The sequence below is a fragment of the Pogoniulus pusillus genome, chromosome 16 (assembly GCF_015220805.1).
Source record: "Pogoniulus pusillus isolate bPogPus1 chromosome 16, bPogPus1.pri, whole genome shotgun sequence".
In the NCBI taxonomy this organism is placed as follows: domain Eukaryota; kingdom Metazoa; phylum Chordata; class Aves; order Piciformes; family Lybiidae; genus Pogoniulus; species Pogoniulus pusillus.
Window position 1 is genome coordinate 18,824,862 of NC_087279.1, and position 26,458 is coordinate 18,851,319.

At 47.0% G+C, this 26,458-nt stretch overlaps 1 protein-coding gene across 5 annotated transcripts in view; it reads left to right on the forward strand.

Annotated features, from left to right (window-relative positions):
* SLC6A6 (solute carrier family 6 member 6) overlaps positions 1-26,458 on the forward strand; it is a 277,866-nt gene that overhangs the window by 107,328 nt on the left and 144,080 nt on the right. For all 5 annotated transcript variants that reach the window (XM_064156876.1, XM_064156879.1, XM_064156882.1 and 2 more), the window contains exons 2-3: positions 9,590-9,761; positions 15,878-15,999. The gene's annotated coding sequence lies outside the window, so the exon portion shown is untranslated. The remainder of the gene's footprint in view (positions 1-9,589; positions 9,762-15,877; positions 16,000-26,458) is intronic.

The window sequence follows — 26,458 nt, forward strand, 5'->3', positions numbered from 1 at the left end:
ATTAACTACACAGTGAGCTACAAATAAAGTGTGATGTAAGAATTAAGCTTGTTATCTGATTGGCAGCATGGGGCCACTCTTCCAGGTTAAGGGTTTGAGCAGATTTTGTGGTTTTTTTTTCCCTCTTTGTAACAAAACTTTTCCTTTTTATTACATTTCTGAAAGCATTGTCCTCCCAAAAGATAAAATATGCTTTTAGAAGCTGCCCTGCACATATATAGTGTGGGCTATAAATAGCCTGGAGCTAGCTCTGCACAGTGCTGGTATGCAGAGATCTTAAGGACAGATTCTGATCTTCATGGCCAGACTGGGGCTACTGAGAAAGACTGGTCTAAAGCTTTTAAATTTAATTCAGTATGTTCAGATTCATGCCAAGATCAGAATCTGGCTAGGGGACTTTAAATGTGTTGTGAGGAATAAAGGAGTTTGGCACCCTCAGCTTAGTCCTAGTTTTAGTTGGAGGTTACACATCAATTTGTGGAACTGTTATTTGGGGCTAAGACCATGGCAAATTCACTCTTAAAATGAGGAATGGCTTGATTGTGGTGCTAGCTGAGAAGCAGTTCTGTGGGGCTAGCTGAGAAGCAGTTCTGTGGGGCCAGCTGAGAAGCAGTTCTGTGGGGCCAGCTGAGAAGCAGTTCTGTGGGGCCAGCTGAGAAGCAGTTCTGTGGGGCCAGCTGAGAAGCAGTTCTGTGGGGCCAGCTGAGAAGCAGTTCTGTGGGGCCAGCTGAGAAACAGTTCTGTGGGGCCAGCTGAGAAGCAGTTCTGTGGGGCCAGCTGAGAAGTGGCTCTATATAGTCCCACAGCTCAGCTGCTGGAAATGGAGGTACATAAGGATGCAGAAAAGGTTCCTATTCAGCTCCTTCTTGACGGTAAGATGACTTCCAGCAATTGAATGGTTTATGATGATGCTGATACTCACCCAGGCTATTCAGCCACCAGGCTAAAGACCTCCAGGGCTGATCAGTCTCCTTTTCTTCAGGCATAAGCTGGTTACAGGCTGACACTGGAAATACATTTTCTGTCTGAAACGTTATCTTCCCTGCTACAACAGGGTGGGGGCCAGAAGAAGAAAAGTACCTGTTTGTGATAGGTTATCGACCCTGTGTTATCTCTTCTGCTGTAAAGCCTTAACGGGACAAAGCACTGTAGTATTGCTAAGGGCACACCAGGCAGGGTCAATGCCAGGGTATTAACCTTACTTAGCAAATTCGAGATAAATATAATAGATCTCTTGTTTCTGCAAGGAATTTTACAGCAGCATGAGAACTCTCTGCCCTCTCTTGCGTCCTCTCTCTCATTTGGACTGCAAGGAGAAGGGCTGCTTGCACCATTCATTTGTACCCTCTCATTTCAGCACGGTTCTGGGTGGCTAAATCCTCTTTCAAGTGCATCAGGTACACTTAAGAGAACGAGTCAGGCTACCTGCACAGGTGGCTGAGATAAAGGAGGCTGCTAGCCCTTGGTGGTACACAGCAGATGGCCACACAGCCAGCCCTGCTACAGCATTCTGAGGTTTAGTTCCATCGCAGCTTGCTGGGCAGGGGCTTGCAGAATTCATCAGAGCAGCACCTCCAGGGAATTCTTGGTGCCTTTCACAGTATTTGCTTGAGGTTTGTGGTGATCCTGACCATAACCAAAGGCATCCTCTCTGAAGATGGTCTGTCCCTTAAGATTTACACTTCAACACATCAGACTTCCCAGTCACCTTTAGCAGCCAGATTGTTTATCGTAGCCTTCAGTCACTCTTGGAGCAGGACTTCACATCTACTTGTACTTGGTTTCTCTTATGCCATTCTTACAGCTTTCAAAGGCTGTAGAAGAGGAACAGGAGACACAAGAGCAGCCCATTCTGTATACTTCTTCCAGCTCATCAAATGCTGCATGGGGACACAGCAAATGGACCAAACTGAAATACATTGCAGCACAGGGCCCACTGTGGACACTGAGAAGCAGAGCACATCTTAGAGCTGTTGATACCAGAGGAAAGGAAGGGATGTGCAAGGATCAAGAAATCACTTTGGCCCTCTAAAACTGCTGTGCCTCTCTTTCTGTCCTTGCTATGCATAAGCAGCTAGGATATCTGGGAACAGGGAACTGCTTTTCCACAGACACACTGGTGCTGCCAGGCCAGTGACACACAAAACTGGACATTAAGAAAGCACAAAACCTAAAGCCACAGCAGTGCAACTCACTCAAATGCCCTAGCTGTGAGCTCCTTGCAAACCTACTGTGCACAGCCAGGCAGCAGTCAGGGATAAGAGGAGCCCCACAGCTCTTAGAATCATAGAATCAGTCAGGGTTGGAAGGGACCACAAGGATCATCTAGTTCCAACCCCACTGCCATGGGCAGGGACACCCTACCCTAGATCAGGCTGGCCAGAGCCCCATCCAGCCTGGCCTAAAACACCTTCAGGAATGGGGCCTCAACCACCTCCCTGGGCAACCCATTCCAGGCTCTCACCACTCTCATGCTTAACAACTTCCTCCTCATGTCCAGCCTGAACCTACCATTTCCAGCTTCACTCCATTTCCCCTAATCCTGTCAGTCTCTGATATCCTGAAAAGTCCATCCCCAGCTTTTTTGTAGGCTCCCTTCAGGTACTGAAAGGCCACAAGAAGGTCACCTGGGAGCATCCTTTTCCTAAGAGGTACCTGGACTGGATGATCTTGGAGGTCTCTTCCAACCTGGTTGATTCTATGATTCTGAGCTCACCCAGCAGTCTCTACCTCCCTCTTGGGTTTAGCCCTGGCTGTGTCTGTCCCTGTCTGCATTACCATTCTGCACCACCTCACCAATCTCTGTTTCTTCTTCTTCTGCAAAGATGCATTTCTTGGAACAGCAGGATCTGGTCAGATTTAATCCCAGCCTTTCTTGCCAGTTCTGCACCCTCACATGGTAAATGCCTTTACTTCTGTCAGTCCATCGAGTTCAAACCTGCAGGTGAGCACCTTTCACTCCTTAGTCTTAGCTCTGGTGCTGGCTGTGGAAACATCTCCCCCTGTCTTCAGTTTGTTCCAAGCGAAGAAGGGATTGCCTGGGACAGACATAGCTCTGTTATTTATCTAGGGAGGTCTGAGTATTTTCCCAAAGAATTTGTGAAATACTCTCTGGATGACCCCAGACAGAATATGTGACTCCAAGTGACTGCACAGCAAGCTATTTTAGAAAGCAAGTCTGCAAGAGTGTCTGGTGTTCAAAGGCTCTGAAGTTAGAGAAGCACCCATCTCACGAGTATCATGTTGTAAGGCAATATTGCAGCATTCCTCAAGGGCAGGGCACAGAAATAGGTCCTGCTGTTGTGTGTGGCACATGGATAATGAATGTAAATGTGTTCAGATTCAGGTTCAAAAACCTATGGTAACCTGCGGTATCTTTTCCCCCACCCTTTGCTACTTGACTCCAGCATCTCTGGGCTGTCCTGTTGATTCATATAATCTTGTGTGCTACTAGTTTCAAGTTCCCTGGTCTTGTTTCAGCATTTGTGCCTTTCAGCACCTTCAAAGAAAGTTGTCTTACTTTTGTCGGCCTCCAAGGTCTTAGGATCATTGTCGCTTCCAAGATACAGATAGAATGTTTCCAGCTGGGGGGATTGAAGATTTGGTGTCTCAGATGCAATCTGTGTCATAATAGCATATAGCCAAGCTGCTTCTTTTGAGAACTCACACAGTAAGACTCACTGCTCTCCCTAACTGCACTCATTTTCCATGTCTCTGTGTCCTCTGTTCATCTGACCTAAGGAATATGATGCCAAGAAGAGTGAGAAGTAGCAATTTGTGGTCAATTATATCTTTTGCATCCTTCTCTCCAAAAGTTTACTTCCTCCTCTCTAGGACTGATGGATTTTTCAGTTTCACAAAGTAGAATCATCCTAGTGGACTGCAAGTTCTGCATGGGGCAGCAATGTGCCTTTGTGGCCAAGAGCACCAATGGCATCCTGGGGTGCATCAGGGAAAGTGCGGCCAGCAGATCTAGGGAGGTTCTTCTCCCCCTCTACTTTGCCCTAGTGAGACTACACCTGAAATACTGTGTCAAAGTTGGGGCTCCCCAGTCCAGGGACCTGCTGGAAAGAGTCTAGTGGAGAGACATGAAGATGACTGGGGGACTTGAGCATCTCCCCTACAAAGAGAAACTGAGAGCCTTGGGGTTGTTTAGTCTGGAGAAGACTGAGAGGAGACCTTACTGATGTGTACAAATATCTAAGGAGTGAGTGTCAAGTGGATGTGGCCAATCTCTTTTTGGTGGTCAGCAGCATAAGGCAAGGAGAAGTGGGCATAAACTGGAACATAGAAGGTTGAACCGAGAAACTTCTTTACAGGTAGGGTGGCAGAGCACTGGAGCAGGCTGCCCAGAGAGGTTGTGGAGTCTCCTTCTCTGGAGACTTTCCAAACCCTCCTGGATGTGCTCCTGTGCAAACTACCCTAGTTGATCCTGCCCTGACAGGGAGGTTGGACTTAGTGATCTCTGGAGGTCCCTTCCAACCTCAAAGCTTCTGTGATTCTGTGAAGAGAAGAACCTGTGTTTTGGGCTGAAGGAATCTCTTTCTTCAAAGATCCCTTTGTGTTTTCTTGGAAGTTTACAAATGTTGCACCTGTGCATTCATCCACAAAGGAAATATGCACTTCAGAGTGTGCTTCCATACGTCAGTGAAATGAGCCTCTGCCTTTGACAAATCCAGTGGGAGTTTAACCTGATTATATGGATGCAATTACATTTTCAGCCATGGACCTTTGATAGTGGACATTCTCTCCAAAACAACCCCAAGCAATGCTACAGGCTGGGGACAGAGTGGCTGAAGGGAAACCAGAAAGAGAGGGACCTGGAAGTACTGGTAGACAGTAGCTGAAGATGAGCCAGCAGTGTGCCCAGGTGGCCAAGAGAGCCAATGGCATCCTGGCCTGGATCAGGAATGGTGTGGCCAACAGGACAAGGGAGGTTATTCTGCCCCTGTACTCAGCACTGGTCAGGCCACAGCTTGAGTGCTGTGTCCAGTTCTGGGCTCCTCAATTCAAGAGAGATGTTGAGATGCTGGAGGGTGTCCAGAGAAGGGCAGCAAGGCTGGTGAGGGGCCTGGAGCACAGCCCTGTGAGGAGAGGCTGAAGGGAGCTGGGGGTGTGCAGCCTGGAGAAGAGAAGGCTCAGGGCAGACCTCATTGCTGTCTACAACTCCCTGAAGGGAGGCTGTAGCCAGGTGGGGTTGGTCTCTTCTCCCAGACAACCAGCAACAGAACAAGGGGACACAGTCTCAAGTTATGCCAGGGGAGGTCTAGGCTGGATGTTAGGAGGAAGTTGTTGGCAGAGAGAGTGATTGGCATTGGAATGGGCTGCCCAGGGAGGTGGTGGAGTCACCATCCCTGGAGGTGTTCAAGCAAAGCCTGGCTGGGGCACTCAGTGCCATGGTCTGGTTGACTGGACAGGGCTGGGTGCTGCGTTGGCCTGGATGCTCTTGGAGGTCTCTTCCAACCTGGCTGATTCTATGATTTCATGTTTATCTACTATAGTGATTATATAACCTTTTCAGTTGTCCACCTAAACTAAATTCTCTCTAATCTCTACCCAGCTGGGGACTACCAATCCTCTTTTAATGTGCATGATTAGGATAAGAAAGATTATTGTGGGTTTGGTCTCTTTCTATTTAGCAGTACAGTTTTTCCTTTACGTAGAACATGAGCCATGAAGACACAGGTTTTCTAACCATGAGGATGGATTAGCATCTGCAGATCTGGGATCTGCCCAGTGCTCCATCCTCTCTGGCAGGAATTTTCATTTCCTCCTTGTTGAAGCCAATCCAATTTTGGTTTTGTTTGTTAGTTAGTTTAAAATAAAAAGAGGAGGTGGGGGGAATTCATCTGCAAGCACACAACTCCCCCCAAACCTCAGATCTCCATCTGAAGCTTCCTGGCTGAAACCAGAAGTCTCAGGCAGAGTTTTTACAGGGCATGCCCAATTCTGTAGCAGTAACCACAACCAGCTGCTTGAGCCTGATCACTCTGACATCTCCACCAGTTTGCCATGTCAGAATGGCACTAGAGAAAGCAGAAGGCAAACTTGACCTTGGTGCACTCTTATGAGGAAGAAAGAGAAAGCCATTTGCAAGTCAGTAGGAATCAGTGCTGTGATGGTCTCATGCAAATCTTTACAAGCTGAAACAGGAGCTACTTGCTGATGGAGTGCTCTGGCACTCACCAGGTTTCATTCTAACAAAGCATGACTTAGTTTTTCCCTTATTTGCTGGCCTGCACTGTCAGGCCATGGGGCTTTGCCCTCTTATTTGAGGGTAAGAGCAGCCCTGATGTTGTCTTCAGTGGTTGCCTTTCATGCTAAAACATTTTCACCTTAATCTCTTTTATTGGCAGCAACCAAAGTCAGATGTTTAAACCTCCTATGGAGGCTGGAAAATTGCAAGGAGGGGTCTTACCCAACTGCCAGTTGGTGCCAAGCCACAGACACCAAATGTCTTTCTTTTCTCTGTCTCCTCTATTGGTCTTCAACGTGAAGTCCTTCAGCTGTATGGATTGTGGAGGCTCCTTTCATATACTTACATGAACTGGTTGCCTTTGGCCTTGAGGGCCAAGGCAGGTCTGAAGGCTGGCTGCTCCCAGGTGCTGCCACTGCTGCTCAGCTTCCACTTCACATTCCCCACATTCCAGCTTGGTGTGCCTAGGCACATATCTCTTGGCTGTGTAAGCTGAAAAACAGTAATGCTGAAATACACTGAGGTGAATTAGTCCAAAACTTGCTTTAGGTTTTGACTAAAAGAGCACAACATGAGAGAGAGATTCTCTGGGCAGCAAAGCCAAAGGAAGTGGTCTTTAATGCAGGAACAAAACTAGCTCAAGAGACAGGCTGAGAAGAGACATGATGTGAAAACAGGAGAAACAGGTAGTTGAAAATTTGTCAGTTATTTTAGTTCCTGGGAAATTCCAAAGCAGGAAAGGCTTTAGCACATCTAAGCTGCAAATGTTCTGGAAGTTCAGCATTTTTAATAATGTTTTCAAACCACTTTGCCACTTCCCCCCTCCCCCCCTCTTCTGTTCTTTTTACCAGTGAGCAAAGATCATAGAATCATAGAGTAGAATCATAGAGTCAGCAAGGTTGGAAGAGACCTCCAGGATCATCCAGTCCAACCTAGCACCCAGCCCTGTCCAGTCAACTAGACCATGGCACTAAGTGCCTCATCCAGGCTTTGTCTGAACACCTCCAGGCACGGTGACTCCACCACCTCCCTGGGCAGCCCATTCCAATGCCAATCACTCTCTCTGCCAACAACTTCCTCCTAACATCCAGCCTAGACCACCCCTGGCACAACTTGAGACTGTGTCCCCTTGTTCTGTTGCTGCTTGCCTGGCAGAAGAGCCCAACCCCACCTGGCTACAGCCTCCCTTCAGGGAGTTGTAGCCAGCAATGAGGTCTGCCCTGAGCCTTCTCTTCTCCAGGCTGCACACCCCCAGCTCCCTCAGCCTCTCCTCACAGGGCTCTGCTCCAGGCCCCTCATCAGCTTTGCTGCCCTTCTCTGAACACCTTCCAGCATCTCAACATCTCTCTTGAATTGAGTAGCCCAGAACTGGACACAGCACTCAAGCTGTGGCCTGACCAGTGCTGAGTACAGGGGCAGAATAACCTCCTTATATGCAGCCTATACCTCCCCCAGCACAACTTGAGCCTGTGTCTCCTTGTTCCATGGTTGGTTGCCTGGAAGAACAGACCTACCCCCACCTGGCTACAGCCTCCTTAGATGACAAAGCAGAGTTAGAAAGATGAATACTAAAAATCCCACTAACCACACATTCTCAGTGCCTGTGGAGAAAGGCAAACTGATGTGCAGGAAAGCAGCTACGAGGGTTCATGCAGTGGTGTGTGTGAGGCAGTGAGGAGGTACAGTGTGAGAGATGAAAATGTGTTATTGCAGAAAGAGTGATTTGGGTATAGTAACTGTTATATCTGAATGATGGAGACATGCAAGGAGAGAAAACAGGAATGTTTCCAGGCTCTGCAGAGGAGCAACATCTCTGCTTCACCCAGGCACAGCTGAACTTTGCAGCCAAGTGCTTAATGCCATACCAGGTCAGTCAGGACATAATTGTCTCTAACCAGAACAGCCAAAAGTTACAGAGTTCACTATCTGGTGGCTGAGTGACACCCAGAAATTCTTTCCAGACTTACAAACAAGCAAAGAGACGAGTTTGAACCTGAACTTCAGGGTAATCACACCACTCAGGAGCACAAACAAACATGGCAGCAACTAGCAAATTATTCTTGAGGCGTCGCTTTTGACTGATCCAGATGAGAAGTTTCCAAAGTCAGGGTCATGACCCTTAGGAGTGCTGATGGAACAGAAGTCAGGAGCCTGGAAATGAGGTTGAAAGCTGACAAGTTTGGGGCACTGCTGCTGTAGACAGATGAATGGTGACATCAAGGCAAGTCCCCTTGGAATAGCCTTTTTTCCCTCCTCTCTTGCCTTGGGAAGCAGTAACTGGAGCAAGTTTTAAATCTGACAAGATAGCTTCTTCATAGCTCTATTTTTCAAAAGAGATCTCTGGAAATCAGCCCAAGATGATTAGAGAGATGGGAGCAAGGAAAGCTCTGGAGGGATGGATATGGGACAAGAAGCAGAGGAGAAGCAGATCCATGGGAAACAGGATCTGCCAAGTGAAAATAAGATTCAGCAATGTCAATGGAAAAGGCTTTTAACTTCGTAACAAAATTTGAGAGTCTAGCTTAGGAGCCAAAATCCTCTTCCAAAAAGTTGGGTGAGGGTGGTGAAACATTGGAGCAGGTTGCCCAGGGAGATTGTGGATGCTCCCTTCCTGGAGGTGTTCAAAGCCAGGTTGGATGAGGCTGTGTGCAGCCTGCTCTAGGGTAGGGTGTCCCTGGCCATGGCAGGGGGCGATTTGATCTAGATGATCCTTGTGTTCCCTTCCAACCCTGACTGGTTCTATGATTCCATGATGATGTGAGCTCTGTTTCTTGGGCATCCCTGCAGCACAACCTTGGGAGCAGCAGATTGCTGCCACACAGCCCCTGTCAGTCTCTGCCCTACGAGTCTCTTTGTGGCTAAGCCTCTGCATTTTGTGTGAACCTGCTGAACTCTGAAAATGACAGAAGAGAAACAGAGTGCTGGTTACTCAGGTTGCCTTTCATAGTACCACCCTAACATCTGGACCAGAGGAGCATCAGCACCATAAAATGGGTAGCTTGAACAATCCCAGAGCATAAGGAGACAAGGAAAACATTTGGGACTATTAGGAGGGAGTATAGCAATAGGCACAGGGTGGGAAATGGGCCTGCAGGTTGATAAGCCAAACCTGAGCATGGTTGAAAAGCAAACATGAGGTCCATGTGGTGCAATACCTAGCTGTGACTACGTGCTAGGCACAACGCAGAGGTAAAGGCAGTACCATTGTGTGCTATTTATTTAGTATCCTTATGTTGAGAGAGGTTCACAGACAGGGAGGGGTTTGCAGCCAGCTGCAGGCAGTGGAGTTCCTAGGTGCTTTCATGCTCAGTGATGAGCAAAGTGCTATGAGCCAATGCTGACCACAGGACAAGGCAAAACCAAGTTCCCTGTTTGCTTTAATTGCTTTTACAGTGACTGAAATGGTGACACAGAGCCATAGATGATGGTAGACAGGAAGCAAGGAGAAGAAACTGTGAATGAGATCCTTCAAAGCAAGAAGATTTCTCGAGCCTTAACCCCAGTGTGGGCAGGCTGAGGGACTTCTGAGCAAGGGAACTCTATGCTACTGCTCGTTTCTATCAAGGTAAGGACTTTAGGAACCCTTTTATGACTTTATGGTAAGCCTGTACAGCTTCAGCATGGCCTTTGAGGGCTCCTTCCAACCCAATGCAATCTGTGAATCTCTGTCAAGCAATGATACTGAATCTTCAGGCCCTTGTCAAGGGCACTGGGAGGTTGGCTCTTGAAGACATCTAAATTTGCAGCATGAGGAGGAAAGGGACCCTGGGGGTACTGATAGACAGTAAGCTGAAGATGAGCCAGCAGTGTGCCCAAGTGGCCAAGAGAGCCAATGGCATCCTGGCCTGCATCAGGAACAGTGTGGCCAGTAGGACAAGGGAGGTTATTCTTCCCCTGTACTCAGCACTGGTCAGACCACACCTTGAGTGCTGTGTTCAGTTCTGGGCCACTCAATTCAAGAAGGATGTTGAGGTGCTGGAACATGTCCAGAGAAGGGCAACAAAGCTGGTGAGGGGCCTGGAGCACAAATCCTATGAGGAGAGGTTGAGGGAGCTGGGCCTGTTTAGCCTGGAGAAGAGGAGGCTCAGGGGTGATCTTATTACTGTCTACAACTACCTGAAGGGGCATTGTAGCCAGGTGGGGGGTGGCCTCTTCTCCCAGACAACCAGCAATAGAACAAGGGGACACAGTCTCAAGTTGTGCCAGGGTAGGTATAGGCTGGATGTTAGGAAGAAGTTCTTCACAGAGAGAGTGATTGGCATTGGAATGGGCTGCCCAGGGAGGTGGTGGAGGCACTGTCCCTGGAGGTGTTGAAGCAAAGCCTGGATGAGGCACTTGGTGCCATGGTCTAGTTGATTGGTTAGGGCTGGGTGCTAGGTTGGACTGGATGCTCTTGGAGGTCTCTTCCAACCTGGTTGATTCTATGATTCTATGATCCAAACCGAATTTGTATGCAAGGCTTTGTTTGTGTATCTCTTAAGTGTAAGCCATAAGACATGCTTCAGACAGGATCAGATTGAGTGCAGATCAGAACTGCATCTCCAGCTCTGGTCATCCAGCATGGACCAATCTCCACGTGTTGCTTTGGAGAATCTGAAACAATCCTTTCCTTCTTCTTTTTTGATGAGAAATCTGAGGCTTTGTTTTCAGAATTACCTTTAGTTTTGGAGCTGCTTTTAAGGCTATTTGGAATCCATTGAAACATACTGAACTCTGAACCAGAGGATTGTGTAGTTCTGTCAAGCACACAGGAATCAAGTATGAGATTTCTACTCCAGTCATGGAAATTTGCTTCACCTTCTAAAGCAGTGCTGCGCTTTCTTTTCAGACACTGCTCGCTTCTATTTTGTGCTGAGCTCAAAATACACAATTTCAGGCAAGCATTTTTTTTTTCACATCAAAGCATGATTCCCAAACATTTCCCCAGGCATGATTCCCAAACATTTCCCCAAATGCCTTTTTCCAGTCTGCAGAATAACCCCATGGTGGTGGTGGTGGGAAAGTACAGATCTCATCGTGATGCTTGAAAGTATCATAGTTTTCACATTCAACTCGTGACCATGCAAGGTAAAGAAAGGGTCTAGAGGCATGTTACAGGATACTCACAGCCAGCTGGTGTCATGACTTAGCTGAATGGTGACTTTAGAATGGTAATAATCTAGCCCAGGAGCTGACCTACTCCATGTTTATTTGTAGGCTCCCTTTCAGTAGCTGAAGGGGGCCTACAAAAAAGCTGAGGAAGGACTTTTCAGGATATCAGGGAGGGACAGGACTGGGGGGAATGGAGCAGAGCTGGAGGTGGGGAGATTCAGACTGGATGTGAGGAGGAAGTTCTTGGTGAGACCCTGAAATGGGCTGCGCAGGGAGGTGGTTGAGGCCCCATGGCTGGAGGTGTTCAAGGCCAGGCTGGATGAGGCTGTGGCCAGCCTGACCTAGGGTAGGGTGTCCCTGCTTATGGCAGGGGGGTTGGAACTAGTTGATCCTTGTGATCCCTTCCAACCCTGACTGATTCTATGATCTCTTTAGGTACTTTTAGTCCTGAATGTACTTGAAAGTAGATTTGCTTGGGTTTTTTTTCCCCTTGAAGCTCTCTGTAAACATCTCAAAGTACACAGCACCCTCTTTGCAGGGAAATGTTTCTAGAGGAAGTGTTGATTCTCTCACACAGTCTGACTGTTCTCATTTGTGATTATTCCTGTTATTGCTGATCACAAAAATCACAGAATTTCTTAGATTGGAAAAGCCCTTCAAGGTCATCGACTCCAATCATTAGTTTCACACTGACAAGTCCTTGACCAAACCAAATCCCTCAGCACAACATCTAAGCACTATGAATCGCTATGGGTGGAAAGGACCACCAGGATCATCCAGTCCAACCTTCATCCCAACATCCTTCATCACTGGGCCATAGCCCCAAGTGCCACATCCACTCTCCTTTTAAACACCTCCAGGGATGGCGACTCCACCATCCTCCTGGGCAGCCTGTTCCAGTGCCTGGAATTGTACAGCTCATCTCCATGATGACATTCCTAAAATAAACTGCTAACAGGTCACATGTCACTTGTTAATAGATAATGTAAGGGCTCATTCCTGTCCTCCTATTGGAGCTCCTAGATGCCAAAGGGAACTTTTCCTAGACAAAGGAAAAGAGGCTCAGGGCAGCCCTCATTGCTGCCTACAGCTACCTGAAGGGAGGTTGTAGCCAGGTGGGGTGGGGCTCTGCTCCCAGGCACCCAGACACAGAGCAGGAGGACACAGCCTCAAGCTGTGCCAGGACAGGTTCAGACTGGGCATTAGGAAGAAGTTGTTCACAGCAAGAGTGATTGGCATTGGAATGGGCTGCCCGGGGAGGTGGTGGAGTGCCCATCCCTGGAGGTGTTTAAGAGGAGGCTGCATGAGGCACTTGGTGCCAGGGGTTAGTTAATCAGAGGGGTTTGGTGATAGGTTGGACTCGATTGTCCTGGAGGTCTTTTCCAACCTGCTTGATTCTGTGAATAAAAAAAACCAACCTCAACAATCAACCAACAAACAAAACCAACCAAAAAAACAACCCCAAACAACCCAAAAAATCTGTACCCCTCCAGAACAACTCCTTTACCTGAAATGTGATGCTCCTGATTGAAAGCCAAGCATGACAAAAACACCAGATGAAAAAAACCTGACAACAGAACCCAAACCAAAAAGCAGCCCCTTCTTGCTGCAAGCTGCTGTGGAGCAGAGCTGTAGAAAGAGATCAATTCACTCCATGAAATGCCACTGGATTGTAAGTTTTCTGGTTGTAGATAGTGGACTCTTTCTTTTTCTTCCTGAAGAAGCTGTGACCTTTCATCTCAATCCGGATGGGTTTGTGTATGTGAATGTGACACACGAATTTGTTACCAAGATACTATTTGAAGCAAACATCCTAGGGCCTTTCAAGTTGGCAAGCTGATCCTGATTTCTGAGTCATCTCAGCCCAAAATAATATTTAGTGTCTTTGCAACATTTTGGGCTGCAGAGGGAACACCAACCAGCTTATCCACCTGATGTTATCAGCTGCTTTCCATTGGTTCTCTGATGTATATCCTAGAGACAGCCAGACAGGCACATGAATCTGGATACAAATGGCACTGGAGTGAGAGTCATTTTGTTTTATCAGAAAGGTGGAGCAGCTCAGCTAACTTAGAGCAACAGATCTAGAGCTGGATAAGGCCTTGACAAGTTCTTTCAAGCTTGGTGTAATTTGCATCTTCTCATCTGCTGCTTTTCTCGTCTCCCTTCTCCTTTCCTGTTCCTTGTATAGTGCTACCTTCACTGGGTTTGTACAAGCACATACTGCTACATACAGGTTTTTCTGCTGCAGCTGGTTCATTGCTAGAACTGGGCAGTTTTGTGGCAGATCCAGGAATGGGCATCATTCTCAACACAGAGACCCTCTGTGAAATGGCCTGGGTGGGGTCTAAGATGTGTCATAGAATGTCAGGGGCTGGAAGGGACTAGGACAGCTCTGGAAATCTGAATGAAGCTTATATTTACAGCTAGCACAATATACAAGAAGATAGACAAGGTAAAAAGTAATGCAGAAACACAGCAGCCCTCCCAGAAACCTGAGTGCCCAGGAGGGGCTCTCAACCACCCCTGCACCTTCCCCCTACCCCCCTCAACCTTACCCCAGTCCCAAGAAAGAATGGAGGTTCAGCCAGGGGGTGAGGAAGCAAAGTGGATCAGCCAAAGAAAAATGGAGGGTGAGGTTAGAGAGTGAGATCCAGCAGCAGAAGAGAAGACTCCCTTATCTATGTTTTGCTTTTATTCTTATACATCTCAGCAAGCCTATGAGGGAAGCAGACATCACCATTGTTTTCCCTTCACAGCCTGTAATCTAATTCTTCTCACCAAAACATTCTAGCTAGCTTCAAACTAGGACAACCTCGAAAGATCATCTGGTGCAGTCCCTCTGCCAGAGCAGGATCACCTAGAGCAGATCACATAGGAATGCATCCAGATGGTTCTTGAATATCTCCAGAGAGGGAGACTCCACAACCCCCCTGGGCAGCCTGTTCCAGTGCTCTGTCACTCTCACAGGGCAAAAATCCTCCTCATGTTTCCATTGCTCAGCTTCTACCCATTGCCCCTTGTCCTGTCCCTGGGCATCACCTAGCACAGTCTAGCTCCTTCTTCCTGGCACTCACCCCTTACATATTTATAAGCATGAATGAGGTCACCCCTTAGTCTTCTCCTCTCCAAGCTCAGAAGCCCCAGCTCCCTCAGGCTCTCCTTGCAAGGAAGATGTTCAACTTTCTTAATCATCTTTGTGGCTCTGTGCTGGACTCTCTCAAGCAGTTCTATGTCCTTCTTGAGCTGGGGGGCCCAGAGCTGGACAGAATACTCCAGATGAAGCCTCACCAGGGCAGAGTAGAGGGGAAGGAGAACCTCCCTTGACCCACCAACCACAGACTTTCTGATACACCCCAGAATGGCATTGGCCTTCCTGGCCACAAGAGCACACTGCTGGCTCCTAACCATCCTTCCATCCGCCAGGACTCCCAAGTCCTGCTCCCCTTCACTGCTCTCCAGCAGGTCAGTCCCCAGCCTATACTGATACGTGGGATTGTCATGGCTGCTGCTGCACTGCTATTCTCCTTTCTAACTTTATGTAATAGTGACTGATAAGGAACAACCTGGTAGCTAGTTCTGAGAGTGGCCTTAATGACAGGAAGTTAATAAATGTCAGGAGAGTCACTTCCAGTCCTGCACTCCTTCAAGGAATCCTTTAACAGTGCACAGTATTTCCTGGTGCTGCGTAATCTCTGTTTCTGAATTTCAGCAGCAGCTGAGGCTTTCTTTTTCCTCTTACTGGAGTCACTGAGGTTGTTTTATTTGTCAGGAAATGATAGAATCAACCAGGTTAGAGGTGACCTTTGAGATCATCCAGTCCAAACTATCACCCAGCTCTGTCCAATCAACTAGACCATAGAATTAACCAGATTGGAAGAGACCTCCAACATCATCCAGTCCAAACTAGCACCCAGCCCTATCCAGTCAACTAGACCATGGCACTAAGTGTCTCAGCCAGGCTTTGCTTGAACACCTCCAGGGATGGTGACTCCACCACCTCCCTGGGCAGCCCATTCCAATGCCAATCACTCTCTCTGCCAACAACTTCCTCCTAACATCCAGCCTAGACCTCCCCCAGCACAACTTGAGACTGTGTCCCCTTGTTCTCTTGCTAGTTGCCTGGCAGAAGAGTCCAACCCCACCTGGCTACAACCTCCCTTCAGGTAGTTGTAGGCAGCCATGAGATCACCCCTGAGCCTCCTCTTCTCCAGCCTAAACACCCCCAGCTCCAAAGGAAAAAAAAGCCAGACTGAAATATGTTGAGCAAAAGCACAGTGAAGTATTTCTACCCAATCTGAACTGTAATTTCTCAACATCTTGCAGAGTGCCTGTGGCATTCCAGGCTGCAATATTAATGGCACTTAAATGAGAAGGCAACAGAGCTTGTGTAGAATCATGGAGTCAAGCAGCTCTGTAACTCTCTCCTAGTAGATGAAATGTAGCAGGTATATTCAGCACAAATAATTAGGAGGGTTTATACTGCATTCTGCTCATAAAGGATGAGTCAGCTCTCCCACACTCCAAGCATGTGGGAATTTTCAGAGAAGATGCAGCTGGGTGCACTTAATTACTATCATTTCATTTCAGTATTTTACTGCTGTTGGTGACAACTACACCACAACTAATGAACTGCATGAAATCCCATACCTTCGTGCCAGCACATCCCAGCTTTCTCGAGGGTGGTTATGGCTTTAGAAGATAAGCATAAGGTAAGAAAATGATTTTCATTAACATAATTATTTTCCTGTAGGGCAGAAGTTTACTGAGAAGCACCTCACTTTCCAGCAACTGGGAAGTGGAATTCTTACACATGTTTACAAGCAGAAGAAACTGAACTTCAGGAAGTCACATGCTTTCCAGTAACAGCCCCTGTATAGGTATTTAGATGATGAAAGCACTGAAAACAAGCTTGCTGTTACAAGTCTGCTGAGGCCAACATGTGTTATCTCTGCCCAGCCATGCTCCCACGTGTGCAGCATATGACTCCTTCCCCATGTCTTCCAAGAATTTGTATGGCCAGATATTTCAGAGAAGTCACCATCCCAAACTGAATGTGGTGGAGCTGATACAGGAGGGCTTTTCTCTGGAACCTCACAGCAGAAAGAGAATCATAGAATCAACCAGGTTGGAAGAGACCTCCAAGAGCATCCAGGCCAACCTATCACCCAGCCCTATCCAGTCAACCAGACCATGGCACTAAGTGCCTCATCCAGTCTTTTCTTGAACATCTCCAGGGACAGTGCCTCCACCACCTCCCTGTGCAGCCCATTCCAATGGGAAATCACTCTTTCTGTGAAGAACCCAATGGGAAATTGAGTGCCTGACTGCTAAAGCAAGTAAATAAGAAAATCTCAGGCAAATAACAGTGTAACTGAGGAAATGACTTTAACTGAATCAGAGAAGTATAACCTAGGAAAGGAAGGGACCACTGTCAACTAATATGGTGGTTTGGGTGTTCCCCACCCCACACACACACACACTTTGGAAATCACCCAGACTAGACTCAGCCAGTTGGAAATTGAATGAAGCTTATTATTTACAGCTTAGCACAATATTCAAGCAGATATTTACAGTATATACAGAAATAGACAAGGTAAAAGGTAATACAGAAGCACAACAGCCCTCCCAGAAACCTGAGTCCCCAGGAGGTGCTCCCAACCACCTTCCACCTTCTCCCACCCCTCTCAACCTTACCCCAGATGTTGCCTTGTGCCCCAAGGAAGGGGCCAGGGGGGTTAGGAAGCAAAGTGGATTAATCGGAGAGACGGAGGGTGAGGTTAGAGAGACATAAGGAGAAGTTCAGAAATTGCTAACAGAATCCTTACTCAAATGTTGTCCAAAAGTGCCCTGAGTTTTCCTTTCAGAGAAGGAAACTGAGCTAAGTCACCATAAAAGCAGCTGTGAGACTTTTTGGAAAGGAGTGAACAGCATAGGGCAAAAGTGATGTGTTCAAGGGGGTAGATCCAGCCATCGGTACCAGATGTTTTGAAATCCTTGTGGTCTGAATAGTGACCAGCCAGTTTAGCCCAGGACTCTCAGTCCCATCCCATTGAGCAGGGAGTTTCTGCTGCTGTAGAGCCTGAAATATGCCTTAGCACCCTGGAAGCCCCACTGCCACTTACCAACATAAATCCAAATAGAGCACCTTTGCAAAAGAACGTTGGCAAAGAGAACCAGAGGTCACTGCTGCCCATCTCCTGCTTTTCTGTAGGCTGCTTATGTGACACATTTCTGCATCACCAAATTTCCCCCAAATCCCTGTTTGATGTGTGGGTTTCCTCCAGACAAGCCCCAGGCTGAGGAGCTCTGCAGTGGAGGGAGCCTGGCTTGTGTAGAAGTGTCAGCATTGTCTGCTGGACATAGAATGAGACCTGAATGATGGGGATCTGGAAGGCAGAAACTTCATGTTATGAAGCCTTTCTATTCTTATAATTAAGATATTAGTACCACTGAGCTCTTTCTTTCATAATACACCCCTGTGGTGGGCTACCAAAACCACTCCTTCAGATCTGCATCTAGTTATCCAGATAATGAAGATGGGCAGAGAGAAGCAGTGGGGAGATTACCCACAGCTAATGCGAAACATGTGCCAGTGAGACAGTGACTATTCAGTGCAGTCATCTTTTAAAGAGTTCTAAGTGCACCTCCTCAGAGCACAGGAATAACCTTAGGGAGGAGGACACTGTCAGCAGGTGTCAGTCTGTGTCCTGGCTGTGACACAGCTGAAGCTGTAGGGGGAAGACAGAGCAAGTCAATCCGTGGCCCAGATAATCTGTTCATAGATAATTAACAGTGTGTCCAAGGTGTGATTTGCCTGTTAAAGTGTCCATTGTCCCCCTGACATAACCAGAAGTCTGCCACTTCTTATTCTAATATGGAAGTGGACTTGGTGAGGATCTTAAGAGCAGCTGAGCTGTGCAGTGATATATAACAGAGGGGTTTGTATACAATATTATTGGTGAGGAGGTGGAGAGACTGTACAAAGTGCTGTGCAGTGCATGGCAATACAGCTCACAGGCATCAGTCCCAGGTTACCTGAAAATGCTTATCTTCCTGTAAGTAGAGAGCTTCCTCTGCTGTGGCATAATCTTGGGTGATGTTTCTTCCATCTGCTTTATTCATTCTGGAGAAAATACAGAGAGAAAGATAAAATGCCCTCTAGTGACCCTTACATCTCAAGAGCCCTTGATGCTGTCTTTTATGACAGGTGACTTTCCAACAGCTGTTGTTGGAGGAGTTTCACACTCCTCACTGAAGTGGTTTGTGGGCTTTAGGACTTTAATCTGCAGGATGAAATCCCTCACCTGAGAGAAGATGCAGACCCTTTAAAAGGCACTCAGGGTTCATCTTCAGGATGAATCCCTGCCTGCTTTATCTAGCACTGTTGATGCCAGTGGAAGTTTTACCCTTGATTTCAAACCTACTCGGGCCTGAGGACTCCCTTCCCTTCTTTCCTTTATTCCATCCCTTCCTTTCTTCCTTCCCCTTCCCCTTCTCTCCCTTCCTTTCCTTCCTTCCATTCCTTCCTTTTCTTTGCTTACTTCCCTTCCTTCATCCTTTCCTTTCCTTTTCTTTCCCTTCCTTCCCTTCTTTCCCTTCCTTCCCTCCTTTCCTTTCTTTTCCTTTCCCCCTTCCCTTCCCTTCCCTTCCCATTCCCTCCTTCCTCTCCTTCCTCTCCTTCCTCTCCTTCCTCTCCTTCCTCTCCTTCCTCTCCTTCCTCTCCTTCCTCTCCTTCCTCTCCTTCCTCTCCTTCCTCTCCTTCCTCTCTTTCCTCTCCTTCCTCTCCTTCCTCTCCTTCCTCTCCTTCCTCTCCTTCCTCTCCTTCCTCTCCTTCCTCTCCTTCCCTCCCCCTTTCCCTCCCCCCCTTTGGGCAGTTAAGAGGCTTACCTTTACAGAGGTGTGCAGGGACTGCAGGGGAGGGGAAATGCAGGGGCTGTGACACATCTGATGGCAGATATGCCCCAAAGTACTGACAGCCTAAGCTTAGATTTGGAGCAAGAAGCGAAAGTAATAAACAGTGGTCGGGAACAGGCAGGGCAGAGGTCACAGCAGGCAGATCAAGGGTTGCTCTGATTTGGTAGGTGAATATCCTGATGGCTGTGCAGATTAAAAAGAGTGAGTCACCAGCTGGAGGCTGGAAGGAAGAAGCAGGGCGTTAGAAGGATGTAGCTGTGGGGAGAGCTGGTGAGCAGAGATTAGGAGGGCAGCTCATGCCCAGAGGACTGGAACAGCTTCTCCACTGTTTTCATTTTTTTGAGGCATTTAAAACACACGGAGCTAATCACCAGCAAAGATGCCCCAGGGAACAATGTTGTATCAGTTATCTTCCTGAGCATTTGACTCTTTTTCTATTCATTCTAGACAAAAGAACTTCTTTCTGATGTTTCATCTTTAGTCTGAATGTCTCTAATTTGGGCATCCATTTAATTTAGAAGGCTTCCATGAGGTGCCAATGATTAAAGCCATGACTTACAACCAAGCATCTTTCTCTCTCCATGCTGCTGACCACAGCTTTGGTTATGAATTGTGAAAGCATGTTAAAATCCAGTGCATTTCTTCTCTTTGTGGGCTCTGCTTATTTTTGTTTCTAGCATTTTGATTGGACCGCGAAGTTTAGTGATGCCAGTTACAAGTCTTTAGGTACAAGTTTGCCTTTCAGCTGTTGTGTGGCAGCCATTATTTGCTTTTCAGCACTCACAACTGTGGAGTTTTAGAATAGAATCACAGAATCAGTCAGGGTTGGAAGGGACCACAAGGATCATGCAGTTCCAACCCCCCTGCCATGCCCAGGGACACCCTACCCTAGAGCAGGCTGGACACAGCCTCATCCAGCCTGGCCTTAAACAGCTCCAGCCATGGGGCCTCAACCACCTTCCTGGGCAACCCATTCCAGCCTCTCACCACTCTCATGATGAACAACTTCCTCCTTATGTCCAGCCTGAACCTACCCATCTTCAGCTTTGCTCCATTCCCCCTAGTCCTGACACATCCTGAGAGCCTAAAAAGTCCCTCCCCAGCTTTTTTTGCTGGCCCCCGTCTGGTACGGGAAGGCCACAAGAAGGTCACCTGGGAGCCTCCTCCAGACTGCACAGCCCCAACTCTTTCAGTCTCTCCTTAAAGCAGAGCTGCTGCAGCCCTCTGAGCATCCTCATGGCCCTTCTCTGGACACACTCCAGCATCTCCACATCCTTCTTGGAATGGGGGCTCCAAAACTGGAGCAGTACTCCAGGTGGGGTCTCAGCAGAGCAGAGCAGAGGGGGAGAATCATCTCCTTCGACCTTGCTGGCCACACTGCTCCTGCTGCAGCCCAGGCTCTGCTTGGCTTTCCAGGCTTTTTCTTAACAATCCCTGGAAAACCACAGCCTTACATAAAAGCCTGCTGCATGACAGGTAAAACCAGGGCTAAGTTGGGACAATGCTATCTTTTTCATGCCTTATTCACTTTTCCAGAGAGAGATGGCAACAAGCTGAGTTAGAGGTTAGAAGAAGCAGTATTGTTGCTTCTGTGTCTCTTGAATTCCTTTCATCAGTCTGGTGTCTCCATGTCCTGATGACACATTTGTGGGTCACATGTCTGAGAATGATGAGCTGTATGGAGAGTACATGGCATGGAAAGTATTCTAGCCAGAGACTAGTTATGTTGGCAGGTTCCACATGTGATGTGGATTTGTATACTCCTTACATGGACTTTATTAACAGCACAAGGCTGAGACAGTTGCATTGCTCTTTCTGTACACAAAACAACCAAAATATATTCTTTCTTCTTTCTTATATTAGCCTGGAGATATCTTATTGCTGTATCAGGCAGCTTAAAGTAGCACATGAGACTGTTAGGAAATGGAAAGCAGCATGAGTCAGAGCACAGAGATTTCCCCAAGCCAGGCTGCGTGGCTGCAGGAGAGGGAATGAGGGCACCCAGCACTGCAGAAAGAATAGGAGGTCTAGGTATGTGTTTAAAAAGCCAGTCTCAAGCATAGCCAAACTGAATGCTTCTCTTGTTTTGGTCCAGTGGGAGGTTTGTAATGGAAGAGTTAGTTTTCCTGCTTGGCTATGCCATCAAAGGGATGCTGCTGCCTTTCCCAGCCAACGTTTTCCCATTCAATGGGATCTAGATTTCTCTCTCTGCAGGATACTGCTCTGCTTAAGACATCAGAGAGAGAGAGAGAAAATGCTGTAACTGTAGGCTGTCTTTATTCTGACTCTTCTCAGGTTTATCAATCACTTCCACCATACCTCTTTCAACCAGCAGTAGTAACAAGCAGTTGCCCTGCTACATGGATTGAATCATAGAATCACAGAAACATCCAGGTTGGAAAAGACCCTCAGCATCACCAAATCCAATCTACAACCCTACTCTACAACAGTCAACTTAAACCTAATCTCTAATCCAAACCTACCCAGGCTCAGCTTGAGGCCATCCCCCCTTGTTCTGTCTCCAATTACCTGTGAGAAGAGACCAGCTGCAGCCTCTCCACATCTTCCCTTCAGGTAGTTGTAGACAGTAATGAGGTCTCCTCTTACTCAAACTAAACATCCCTCAGCTCCCTCAGTTGCTCCTCATAAGATTTATTCTCTAGGCTTTGCTGGAGACAGAAACTAGAGGGTTAGGAGATTGCACATCCAGTCCTCTGTGTTCCCACACTAAGAAGTGTGTCCAGAGAGACTCCAGCCAAGTATTTGTATCTTCCTTGTGACACTAAATAGAAACACCTGGATGGAAAGGACTTTTATTAGTCGTTGCCCTCCTGCACTAACTGTGAACTGCACTAATCATTTCATCTTCAGCAAGTATGCAAAGGGCAGCCCAGTTTGACACCTGTGACTGTGATCTGAATTCTAAAGTCCCAAATGCTCAGAGCCTGCACTGAGCTCTGAGTTCATCTATAGAGCCATAAAATGGATTAGTCTGGCACTCTTCAGTGATGTGGTGAATCTGAATGAAGACACAGATAGCAGGTAGCAGATTAAAAGGTAAATTAAAAAGAAGAGCTGTTTTGCAATACAAGAGGCCAGAATTTTGTCTCCTGGTGGAATTTTTGCCCAAATCAGGTAGTAATTCACATATTTTCATTTGAAGAAAACAAAACACTTTCTGTGGAGGGCTCCAAACCATCCCAGGGAAAAGAGTTGTGTCCATTCAACACCTTTTATCTGAATGGGACATCCAGATAGTCAGTTTCTAAATATAGGCAGGGAGATGTTTAAGGCCAGGCTGGACAGGGCTCTGGCCAGCCTGATCTAGGGTAGGGTGTCCCTGCCCATGGCAGGGGGGTTGGAACTAGATGATCCTTGTGGTCCTTTCCAACCCTGACTGATTGATTCTATGATTCTATGCTTCTAAACCAGTAGAGCAGACAACTAGGAGCCTGTGTCAGGGTTTCTCTGTGCCTTATGTGCATTTTGACTTTGATAAGTCTCTTCCTTTTTTTTAAGCCTCATTTTAACCATGTTGTTAAAATGAGGAGAATCATAGAATGGTTTAGGTAGGAACTGACCTCAAAGCTCATCCAATTCCAACCCCCTGCCATAGGCAGGGACATCTCCCACTAGAAGAGGTTGCTCAAGGTCTCATCCAACCTGGCCTTGAACACCTCCAGGGAGGTTGTGGAGCACAGAATGATCAAAGATCACATTCTGTGATTCTGTGCTCCACAACCTCCCTGGGCAACCTGTGCCAGTGTCTCACCACCCTCACTGTAAAGACCTTCTTCCTAAAGTAAATCAATCAATTACTGAGGTGTATTAGGAAGAGTGTGTCCAGCAGATCAAGGGAGGTTCCCCTTCCCCTCTGTCCTGGCAAGACCTCATCTTGAACACTGTGTTCAGTTTTGGGCTCCCCAGTTGAAGAGGGACAGGGATCTGCTGGAGAGAGTCCAGCAGAGGGCGATTAGGGGACAGGAGGGCATGGCTTATGAGGAGAGGCTGAGGGACCTGGGACTGCTTAGTCTGGAGAAGACCTGGAGGGGGTTTGATAAATGTTTCTAAGTATCTGAGGGCTGCCAGGAGAGGGGGGACAGGCTCTGCTCACTTGTTCCCCATGATAGGACAAGGAGCAAAAGAGGTTCTGCCTCAACACAAGGGGGAACTTCTTTACTGTAAGGCTCACAGAGCACTGGAACAGGTTGCCCAGGGAGGTTGTAGATTCTCCTTCTCTGGAGCCTTCCAAGGCCTGTCTGGATGTGTTCCTCTGTGATCTGTGTTAGATAGGATTGTCCTGCTGTGGCAGGGGGGTTGGACTGGATGATCTCTTTGAGTCCCTTCCAACCCCTAGCATCCTGTGATCCATGTTTCCTCTGAGGATACTGTAAAAGTTAGGAGTCTGGGTTGTGAGAGTTTATTATTCAGCCGACTACACTTGTACAGGTTCACTCTCAGAAAGAAATACTTGTTAGATGTAAAATTCAAACACATTTCTCTGTGTCCTTAGGTTGAAACGATGGCAATGAATTAGAAGAATGGTATTTGAGTGCTAAGCAGGCTGTAGCAATCAGACTACTGAGTTTACATTTGCACTGCAAGCAAAGAATTCATCACAAATGCAGCAGGCCAGCATGGATTTCTCTGGTGTTTACAAGGATGATTTACCTTCTGTACAATCACAGCACATGTTAGTGGCACAAAAATATTTACTAAGCTTCCAAGCTGAAACGGTTTAGCTGTAGGGAAGAAGCAGATTTTACATTCTACTGGTTTCTTTGTGTGTCAATTAAACACTCCACATCAAATTCCTGAAATCTTTCTGCCACTACTTGTAGTGGCTCAGAAATGTCAGGGCACCCTTGAACTGGAGCACTCCAAGGTGCACTTTGCATAGCTTTATTGTAGGGTAGTTGTTTGTTCCTCTCTGCTTTCTCCAAGGGCTTTCTTTCTGCCAGGTGCTCCTAGTGGCCAGGAATCAGAGGCTAACTGATGAGCTACTGATTACTCAGGCTAAATGTAAATTGAGGCAACATTTTGTATGAGCAGTTTGCAAAACCCCCCTGGGGACTGTATGTGCAGGGATGCTCCAGGATGTGGGTATCTCCAGGCTCTGTTCAGCACTCCTGTGCCTTAAGGGATCTGGTGTGGCCAGAAGTCATTGTCATCAGAAGACTGCGAACATCACTATGACACATTCTTTTGTTCTACTGTGGCAGCCTTTAAGACTGTCAATAAATAGCTGGATGGGTTTTTTGTTGTTGGTTTGTTGGGGTGCTGTTTAGTTGTTGGGGTTTTGTTTAGTTGTTGAGGTTTTGTTTAGTTGTTGAGGTTCTATTTAGCTGCTAAGGTTGTGTTTTGCTGTTGAGGTTCTCTTTAGCTGTTGAGGCTTTTCTTAGTTGTTGAGGTTCTGTTTAGCTGTTGAGGTTTTGTTTAGCTGTTGAGGTTTTGTTTAGCTGTTGAGGCTTTGTTTAGCTGTTGAGGCTTTGTTTAGTTGTTGAGGCTTCTGTTTAGTTGTTGAGGGTCTGTTTAGCTGTTGAGGTTTTGTTTAGCTGTTGAGGTTCTCTTTAGCTGTTGAGGCTTTGTTTAGTTGTTGAGGCTTTGTTTAGCTGTTGAGGTTCTGTTTAGCTGTTGAGGTTCTGTTTAGCTGTTGAGGTTCTGTTTAGCTGTTGAGGTTCTGTTTAGCTGTTGAGGTTCTGTTTAGCTGTTGAGGCTTTGTTTAGCTGTTGAGGTTCTGTTTAGCTGTTGAGGTTCTGTTTAGCTGTTGAGGTTCTGTTTAGTTGTTGAGGTTCTGTTGAGGTTCTGTTTAGCTGTTGAGGTTTTGTTTAGTTGTTGAGGTTCTGTTGAGGTTTTGTTTAGTTGTTGAGGTTCTGTTGAGGTTCTGTTTAGTTGTTGAGGTTCTGTTTAGTAGTTGAGGCATGATTTGCCCCTGGCAAAACCATTGCTGGTTGCCACCAGTCACTTCTGCTTTGTTTTGCATTTGCCTTAGCAGAGCCTCCGGAAGGATCTGCTCCATGATCTTGTTTACCTATGAAAAGTGAGACTTTGACCTTAAGATGCCAGAAATTGGTCAATCTAGACTGAACACAAACAATTCACATAGTCCAATATATGGTGAGATCTCTTACCAAACCTTCTCTGAACGTGCCCACTACGTGAGTGGCAGCCTGGGAGTGCATTTCATACTGGGATTTTCCACTTGGCCTTTATTCACTACCAATCTGATAATGGGATGAAAAGTGGACTCAGGGAATGTGGTTCAAAGGACTAACATTATGAACCTGTGTACTGCACCTGGATATGCAAGTCATAGTAATGAACTTGGGAAGACACCATAAAAAGGGGCAGCCTGTGCAGAGCCATGAAACAGAACATATATAGCTCATAAATGGGACAAGTGAGGAGGAGAAGCCAGGCAAGGGGCACTTAGAAGAAGGCAGCCAAAGGATGCTATAGGAAACAGCAAGGGGCACTTAGAAGGAGGCAGCCAAAGGATGCTATAGGAAGCAGCAAGGGGCACTTAGAAGAAAGCAGCCAAAGGATGCTACAGGAAACAGCAAGGGGCACTTAGAAGGAGGCAGCCAAAGGATGCTATAGGAAGCAGCAAGGGGCACTTAGAGGAAAGCAGCCAAAGGATGCTATAGGAAGCAGCAAGGGGCACTTAGAAGGAGGCAGCCAAAGGATGCTATAGGAAGCAGCAAGGGGCACTTAGAGGAAAGCAGCCAAAGGATGCTATAGGAAGCAGCAAGGGGCACTTAGAGGAAAGCAGCCAAAGGATGCTATAGGAAGCAGCAAGGGGCACTTAGAGGAAAGCAGCCAAAGGATGCTATAGGAAGCAGCAAGGGGCACTTAGAGGAAAGCAGCCAAAAGATTCTATAGGAAACAGCAAGGGGCACTTAGAGGAAAGCAGCCAAAGGATGCTATAGGAAGCAGCAAGGGGCACTTAGAAGGAGGCAGCCAAAGGATGCTATAGGAAACAGCAAGGGGCACTTGGAGGAAGGCAGCCAAAGGATGCTATAGGAAACAACAACCACAGCAACACTGCTGTGACAAGAGCTTTTCCCTTCTGTCCCCCTGTAGTGGTTCTGCTAAGTTACAATTTTTTATTTGGTTACCTCTGCCCCTGACAAGACTGTGGATGCATTTTTAAACACCCAATGGCAAAATTACTCCCAAATTCTGAAACACTAAATGATTAAAGAGTCTATGAAGGAAAAAAATATCTTCCTAGATTGCTGGATCTTATTACAT